This window comes from Nelumbo lutea, chromosome 6, assembly GCF_056320005.1.
Source record: "Nelumbo lutea isolate HS-2025 chromosome 6, American lotus-T2T, whole genome shotgun sequence".
Lineage (NCBI taxonomy): Eukaryota > Viridiplantae > Streptophyta > Magnoliopsida > Proteales > Nelumbonaceae > Nelumbo > Nelumbo lutea.
Genome location: NC_142689.1, coordinates 5,818,667 through 5,827,197, shown reverse-complemented (window position 1 = coordinate 5,827,197; position 8,531 = coordinate 5,818,667).

Below are 8,531 nucleotides of genomic sequence, written 5' to 3'. Positions count from 1 at the left end.
TGACCTAAACAGAGCCTACCTGAAAGTCTGCTTCCCGCTGCCCAAGATCGACTGTTTAGTGGACGTGACCTCTAGGCATGAGTTGCTGAGCTTCCTGGACACCTATTCCGGTTACAACCAGATTAAGATGGATCCCGCTGGCGAAGAGAAGACTGCTTTCATAACTGAGCTCGGGTTATATTGTTACAAGGTCATGCCCTTCGGACTCAAAAAAGTTGGGAAAACATTCCAACACCTTGTAAACAAATTGTTTGAGCTGTTGATCGGCAATAAAGTATAATGTTATGTTGATGACATGGTCGTGAAGACCTAGTTTTCAAATTCTTTGTTGGATGATTTAAAAGATGTTTTTCAAATCTTACGAAGATATAACATGAATTAAATCCAAATAAATGCAAACCCAGATTTTGGGTAAATTCCTATGCTATATAGTCAACTGACGTGACATAGAGGCCAACCTAGACAAAATAAAAGCGATCATAGATATGAGACCTCCCTAGAAGATAAAAAAGGTCCAGAGGCTGACTGGCCGGATAGCCGCCCTGAGCCGCTTTATGTCTGAATCGGTAGACCGGTGCCTACCCTTTTTTAAGGCTATAAAAAAGAGTAAAAACTTCAAATGGACTAAAGAGTGTCAACTCGCTTTTAACGAGCTGAAAAGGGTACTTAAGTATTGCCCCAGTTTTAAATCGACCCGAAGAAGGGGATGTGTTAAAACTATACCTCTCTACGAACAATGAAGTGGTTAGTTCGATACAGATCAAAGAAGTAGATCGGGTTCAATGACCCATCTACTATGTTAGAAAAATTTTGTAGGATGCAGAGACTAGATATCCGAAGATCGAGAACCGAGGTGTCTGGAAGATTAATGAAGTGGTCCATCGAGCTGAGCGAATATGATATCTAGTATGAGCCTTGACCAGTAGTCAAAGCCCAAGTCTTGGCAGATTTCGTAGTAGAGTGCACGTTCGGCGCATCAACCAGTACGACGCCAGCCCCGATTAGAGTGGAACCGACCTGTGACGAGGAGCCCTAGATCCTCCATGTCAATGGCTCATCCAATCAGTAGGGAAGCGGTGCAGTACTGATACTGTACGACCCAAGTGAGGTGAAGCTAGAGTATGCTCTCCGGTTCAGATTCGAGGCATCAAACAACAAGGAAGAATATGAAGCGTTGATCGCCGGACTAACCTTAGCAAGGGAAATAAAAGCAAAGCACCTCATTGTATGTAGCGACTCACAACAAGTGGTCAACCAAGTCACTGGCGAGTACAAAGCCCATGACCCAACTATGGCAGTTTACTTGTCCAAAGTCAGAGAGATCCTACACAGCTTCATCTCCTGCTTTAATAGACGAATTCTAAGGTTCGAGAATGGTGAGGCCAATGCCTTGTCACGTCTAGCGAGCACGAGCAGCAACACTATGCGAACTGTGTACATAAAGGACTAACCTCGACCCAGCATTCTCGGGAGGTAGAAGAGGTTGCTCCTGTGTCACAAGTGGAACTGAGCTGGATCGACCCACTTGCTGGTTATCTGCTCCATAGGACCTTACCTGCAGAACGTAATGCGGCTTGGAGGCTAGAGCGCGCCAGTCAGCCAAGTTCGTCCTCATAGATGGACAACTGTACAGAAGATCCTTCACACTCTCTTATCTGTGCTGCCTATGACCCTCAGAAGTTGAGCATGTACTTCACGACACCCATGAAGACTTGTGCGTTGGACCCTTGGGGGGCAGAGCCCTCGCACAGAAAGTGTTAAGGCAAGGCTTTTATTAGCCCACAATAAAGTCAGATGCACTCGAGTTCGTCAAAAATTGTGATAAGTGTCAGAGGCATGCCAACATCCACCACCAATCTGTTGCTGATTTGAAATACCTCACCAGCCCGTGGCCCTTTGCGCAATGGGGAATCGCCATCCTTGGTCCTTTCTCGCCAGCAACAGGGCAGAGGAGGTACTTGGTTGTAGTAGTAGATTATTTTACGAAGTGGTGGAAGCATAACCCCTGGTAACGATCATAGCCCGTAACATACAAAAATTCTTCTGGAAAAGCATATTATGCTGCTTCGGACTACCCCGACTACTGATATCCAACAATGGGAAGTAGTTCAAAGATGTTAAGTTTCAAAACTGGTGTGCCGAGATGGAGATTCAGCAAAACTTTACCTCGGTGACACACCCCCAAGTGAACAGACAAGCAGAAGTAATTAACAAGGTGATACTTAACGGATTGAAAGCTCGCTTAGCTCGAGCCAAGGGATTGTGGGTGGACGAACTGCTTAGTGTCCTTTGGGCCTACCAAACTACTATCAAGACTGTGATGGGTGAGACCCCCTTCAACCTCACGTATAACACAGAGGCGGTGATCCCGACAGAGATTGAGGTACCCATATTTTCGATTGGAGGCTTATGATGAGGAAATAAATGATGTTGAGCTCCGTACCAACCTGTCCCTAGTAGAGGAGGTGTGAGACCTGGCCTACATTCGGATCGCAGCCTACCAGCAGAGAGTAGCTCGATACTATAACGCCCGGATTAGAAAACAACAGTTCCGTGCCGGCGACCTGGTTCTTCAGAAAGTTATGATACATGAGCCTGGCACAGGAAAGCTCAGACTGAATTGGGAAGGTCTGTACCGTGTAAAGCGGGTATTTGGGGAAGACACATATGAGCTTGAGACTTTGGAAGGGAAGCATGTTCCTTGAGCATGAAAGATCGATAACCTAAGAAGGTACTACTTATAAGCCCGTGACTCCAAGGCAAAATTTCTTTAAGCCTATGTGACCACGTAACTGGTCAAAAAAGACGACTGACTGGAGAGAGGACTGTGAATCACTCCCAGAAGCCTAAAGGCTATGGTACCGAACTGACAAAAAGACCTCAACACTACAATAAGTCCTAGTCGCCTCTTCGGCCTAGGCAGACAAGTCCTATTCGCCTCTTCAGCATAGGCAGATATGTCCTATTGGCCTCCTCGACATAGGCGTAATGATCCCCAATCGCCTCTTCGGCTTGGGCAAGTAAGTAGCCCATGCATAGACAGATCGGGTTTATACCCTACAGTGTCTATCCACCTTGGCGTACAACAACATAAGGTTAATCCCACCTGGAGTCCAGTTTGCTAGTCTGGCACTTCGAGATAACCAACACTTAGAAAAAAAATTTACTTAGAAAGATTTTTGCACATACAAAACTTTTTGAATCATTATATTTCATTAACAAAAAGGTCCCGTATACATGGTTACTATAACCTGGCTCAGAGGCCCGAGACATACACTATATGGGGGGGGTCCAAGAAAAGAGGCATGTTTAAACATCAGATTTGCCAGAATCTCCTCCAGTAGGTAGGTCAATCTCCATGTGGTCCTCCACGTCATCTCGACCTGCCTCTACTGATGGTCTCGCCTCGAGAAGTCATCATCGCTTTCTCTCTCGGAGGAGTCAGGTTCCTCGTCAACCTCCTTCGCCATCTCTGGAGTAACAGTAGACATGGAGATGGATCCAAAATCGAGCTCGGGGAACTTTTGCCACATTAACCACCTGCACAGCTTGAAGCCCGATCAGTACAAGCCAGAGCCATACTCGACCTGGAGGTTGTGAAACTCGAGGGACTCCTTGAACTCCTTGATGGCACGATCTCTTTCCTAAATTCTCGCCTCCTGAATGGCGGTGTCGAAGATTTCAGTTCGCTCCTCGATCATCACCTCAAGGTTTTTTGTTCTCCTGGAGGAGAGCTTCCATCTCCCCCTTGAGCTTCTTCTTCTTCTCCATAAGCACTAGGATTAGCTCCTCCTAACTCCGAGCTCCCTTCTTGGCTCTAATAACTTCACCTCAAGCTAAATCCAGTTCACGATAAAGCTTTCGAGCATTCTCTTCGGCCTCCCGAGCGCGCTTCAAGTGGATCTCAAATTGATAGACCAGCGCACTTCAAGTGTAAGTATCAGTGACAGAAGAATAAGAAAGTAAATGAAGGGGCAGGTTACTTACCACCATACAGTAGCTAGCTGCCCTCCCTCCAAGCTGAGTTGTTGGCATGTCAGCCCACTCTGCAACCTCCGTAGGAAACACAACATCTTTGCTATTAAGAAGCTCGAGCCTCAGAGTCATTATGCTCTCCTTTGTTGATGGGGGCTGAGGCTCAGGCACCGAAGTACCATCGGGCTCGCGAGGTGGGGTTCCCTCATCCTGATCCTCATCCAAGTCAACAATCGAAGGTTGGGGGCGAACCTCCTCCCCTAGGAGCTCAGCAGAGGGTGGCTTTGGTGCTGCGACCTCGGGTTCGCTAGGAACCGAAGAGGTGGCCTCCTCGCGACGGTAGACCTGTTCATGGGCAGGGCTGGGCTGGGCTCGGGCCGGGCTTTCACTTGTCACTAATGAAAATATACTAGGCCCGAGCCCGAGATCGGCCCGACCAACAGGCCTATAACTTGGGCCCGAGCCCGGCCTTGGTAAAAAGCCCGATACCCGAGCCCGAGCCCGAAGCCCATCCTAATTGAAAAAAAATACAATTTTCCCTATTCAATAACAGAATTAAAAATTTAGATAGTATTTTTTTTCTATTTAAATGAACAATGGGCCTACAAGATGGTATTTTTCCCTTTCTTTTATATTTTAAAACACAATTTTAGATTCTTAAATCAAAAAATTTATTAAAATGGACATAATCACATAACTAATTTTAAGTTTAATATTAGGTCAGGCAGGGCCGGGTTATTTTGACAAAACCCGAGCTCGGCTTGAATTTATTGCGGGCTGGGCTTTTTGGCCTGAATTTAAGCCCGCGGGCCTATAAGCATGTTCAAGCCCGTCTGGGGGTCGGGCTGGGTCGGGCCGGCCCGTCGGGCCCCCCGGCCAATGAATAGGTCTACTCGACTGGACCTCTTCGAGGCCTTTCTCTTCTTCCCCTTCTGAACACTCCTTAGAAGGTTAGCGGCATCAACACCCGTCATAGCTTCTACAAGAGAGAAGAAAAAGAGTTAGTTGCAAACTGAAGTAAGTGCGAAAAGGAAAAAGGAGAAGTAATGTGTGTGCCAAGGTGGAGGCTCCTAGGAGGACTCAGCTAAGCTCATACAAGCTTCTCCGAGGCCAGGAAATCTTCCATCTCAAGGTCGAGGTCCCTCCAAGAGTGGATGACCGCCCTAGTCTCTGCATCCAGCCTCACCCTGGGTTCCTTAATGGCCACTCGCCAGTGAGTCGGGAATGGCCATCCTTCAGGGTTCCGAACAAAGAAGTACCTCCTCTTTTAGGCCGATACCTTGTTCGGGTTACCGAACAATACCTTGAACCCGAGGCGAGGTGAGATTATTTCTGCCTGGTGTCCCCGTGCAGGCAAGAAGAGTTCTTCTTAATGGAACGAATCGAGTTAAAGATGTCTAGGGTAAGAGGTCGGTTATACTCGTGGAAGAGTGAGATCGTACCAATAATGGTATGGATGGAGTTCAGGTGTTGCTGGTCGATAGTGACGTTAACAAACTTAATTATTTCTATGATGAAGGGGTGGAGCGGGAAGCGCAGCCCAGCTACAAGCTGCTCCTCAAAAACCACAAGTTTGTAATGATCGTGATCCCAAGGGTATTGACCCAAAGGAATGCTGAAGACAAGAGTGTCGGGGAGACGGTAAGAGTTCTTCTTAATGGAACAAATCGAGCTAAAGATGTATAGGGTAAGAGGTCAGTTATACTCGTGGAAGAGTGAGGTCGTACCAACAATGGTATGGATGGAGTTCAGGTGTAGCTGGTCAATAGTGACGTTAAAGAACTTAATGATTTCTACGATGAAGGGGTGGAGCGGGAAGCGCAACCCAACTACGAGCTGCTCTTTGAAAACCGTGAGTTCGTAATGATCGTGAACCCAAGGGTACTGACCCAAAGGAATGTTGAAGACAAGAGTGTTGGGGAGACAATAACAAGCTATCAAAGACAACAACCTGTTCGATGTCATTGTGGAAGGGTCAAAGTTATCCGGATCTCGATCTCGAGTAGAAGACGAGACCCCCTCTTTGGAAGTTGACCGCTCTACCTGAGGTTCAGGTTCCTTAGGCTGAGATGGCCCGATGTCATGTAAAGACATTTCTCGTAAAAGGTTTAATGAGGAGCTCTCTAGCGAAGAGCTGACCTCACCGACGGGAGCCGAGGACCGCACCTCGACACCCCTGGGCTTGCTATAATCACTAAGTAACCTATCTATGCTAGCACTAGACATATTGGACAAGAAAAGGAAAAGGGAAGAACTAGTGAAAGAAGACGAACTCACCAAAGAAGACGATAACGACCTCGGACACAAGGGAGAGAATGATGAACTGAAGGACTCCGACGCAATCTCAGGAAAGCTCAGTTAACACTATTTTTGGCGAGGATAATGGGCCATTCGGTCCCCTATTTATAGTCCACCACATCCTACAATCAACGGTTGGGATCTGTGTGATCCGACGGCTCCCATGAAAACCGGTTGCACGCTACCCGAGGACAAAATTGGTTGAGCACGCCCTTTGGCATCCACGAAATTTATGAACAGTGTGATGTCCGCGCGTGACCGAGACGTGATCTGTGTCATTTCATGGTTGAGCCAGATGATTGAACAGGCCTGACCAATGGTTTGTCCTCCAAGTCGCCTAGACTTCGTACCAAATCCACATGGACTCGTCATGAACTCCCCGCACTAGGTCAGACCCCTGGCACGAGGAGTGGGGGGCAATTGATGAAGGGTGATTTGACACGACCTAGTAAGAAGGGGACACGTAGACGCGATCTGCTCGAGGGGTGACAACTCAGCCAAACGAACCCAGTTCGCAACATCCAGAGCTCACCTCGGCCCAAAAACCACCTCGGCGTAGAGACACCTCTGCACCCAATCCAGTTCAGGACTAAAGAATCGAAGTGCCAGTTTGGAGCTAAAGAGTCGAAATGCCACATAATCGACTCCAAAGGCCTCTCCACTGGACCCCAAATTTCTCGAGATCACGACGAGACTCATCCTACCTCCGCCTGAATCGAAGGTAAACGATAAACCTTATCAACACATTGCTCTCCTTAAAAAATGGAACAGATCTTATCCACACAGTCCGGAGATCTTAGAGCTCTTTCGTAAGGCCCACAACTACTCCATTATATAAGGACATGAAACCCCAAGGCAAAGTTACACGTGATTATTTACTCACTAGCATTCAAGCATTCAAGTATTCAGCTCGCATCCACAGTATAGTACTGGCTTAAGCATCGGAGCGACCTCCCCAGGTTAGTCTCCCCGGGTACTTTGATCTACTATTTTGTAGCCTGGTCCAGCTCGCCGCGCAAATGGAGTTTGGATCATCTTCCGGCTAGGAGTATCTAGATCCCACACCATCACATATATTTATATTTTAAGTATGAATAGTAATATTAATATTACCATCAATATATATTAATATTACTATTTATATTAATAATAATATATAATATGTATTTTAATTATAAATGATATATTTTAATAATAACTATTAATATAAATATAGCATACATTTACATTTTAACTAACAAAGTTGACCGATTTAAAACCAAATTGGACCTACTTGAATTTGATTCAATTTTCAAGTCTATTTTGTTTTAATTCATGAAAATGACCTACCCAAAGTATGGATTAAATTTTATTTACAATCCAAACCGACTGAACGAACATCCCTAATAACTATAAGGCCTTCTTCGCTTTTTGGTTAGTTACTTACCTGGGTAAATGTATTTACTCGGGTAAGTGTTTCCTAGGAAAGATTTACCAAGTAAGTGCATTTACCCATGTTCTTTTATTTCCTATGTAAATAAGTCAATGATCATTTTAGCCATAAAAATCTATTATTAAAAGTGGCATTTTTGTCCTATTCATGTGTTGGCAATTTCCCCCCTACGTGGAAAAGTTATTTACCCACTTAGGAGATGGGTACCCAGGAAAATAAACTTTCCCTAGTCCCCACTTAAATCTGAAAAAAAAAACATGAGATTCTTGGTCAATGGGAATCAAAATCCCATTGGCAACTTTTCCGCTTCTCAAAATCCAGGAAAAAAACACCCCCTAAAAGCCAAATTTCCTCAATTTCATGGGTTTCAGCTATTACCAAGCTGTCTCTACTCTCTACATGTTTGATTTCAGGGTCCCTATCATTTTTTTTTTCAGACTTGATTTGGCTGAATAAACTCATAAACCTGGTCTCCGTTCACAAGTTTCCAACATGGTTCAAAGTATTGATACGTTTACATCATATGATATTTACCATTTTTTTAGGGTAATTAAGGAGAATAAAGGTGCTTATGGAGAGATTAAGGCTGTATATGGTTTGAGAAAGGAATAGGGAAACAGAAAATAAAAGAAATGGTTTTTAACAAACCAGGTTATTTCTTGTCTTTAATAAAAAATTCAAAGCCAAGATAATCTTCTTGACTGAAAAAATTTCTCACTTTGAATTTTTACGCAACCATCTTTGAGAGTCTAGAGAAGAACACGGAACCTGAATTGTATTAAATGTTTGAATTTCCTCATTTCAAACAGATTATGTATTTATTTGA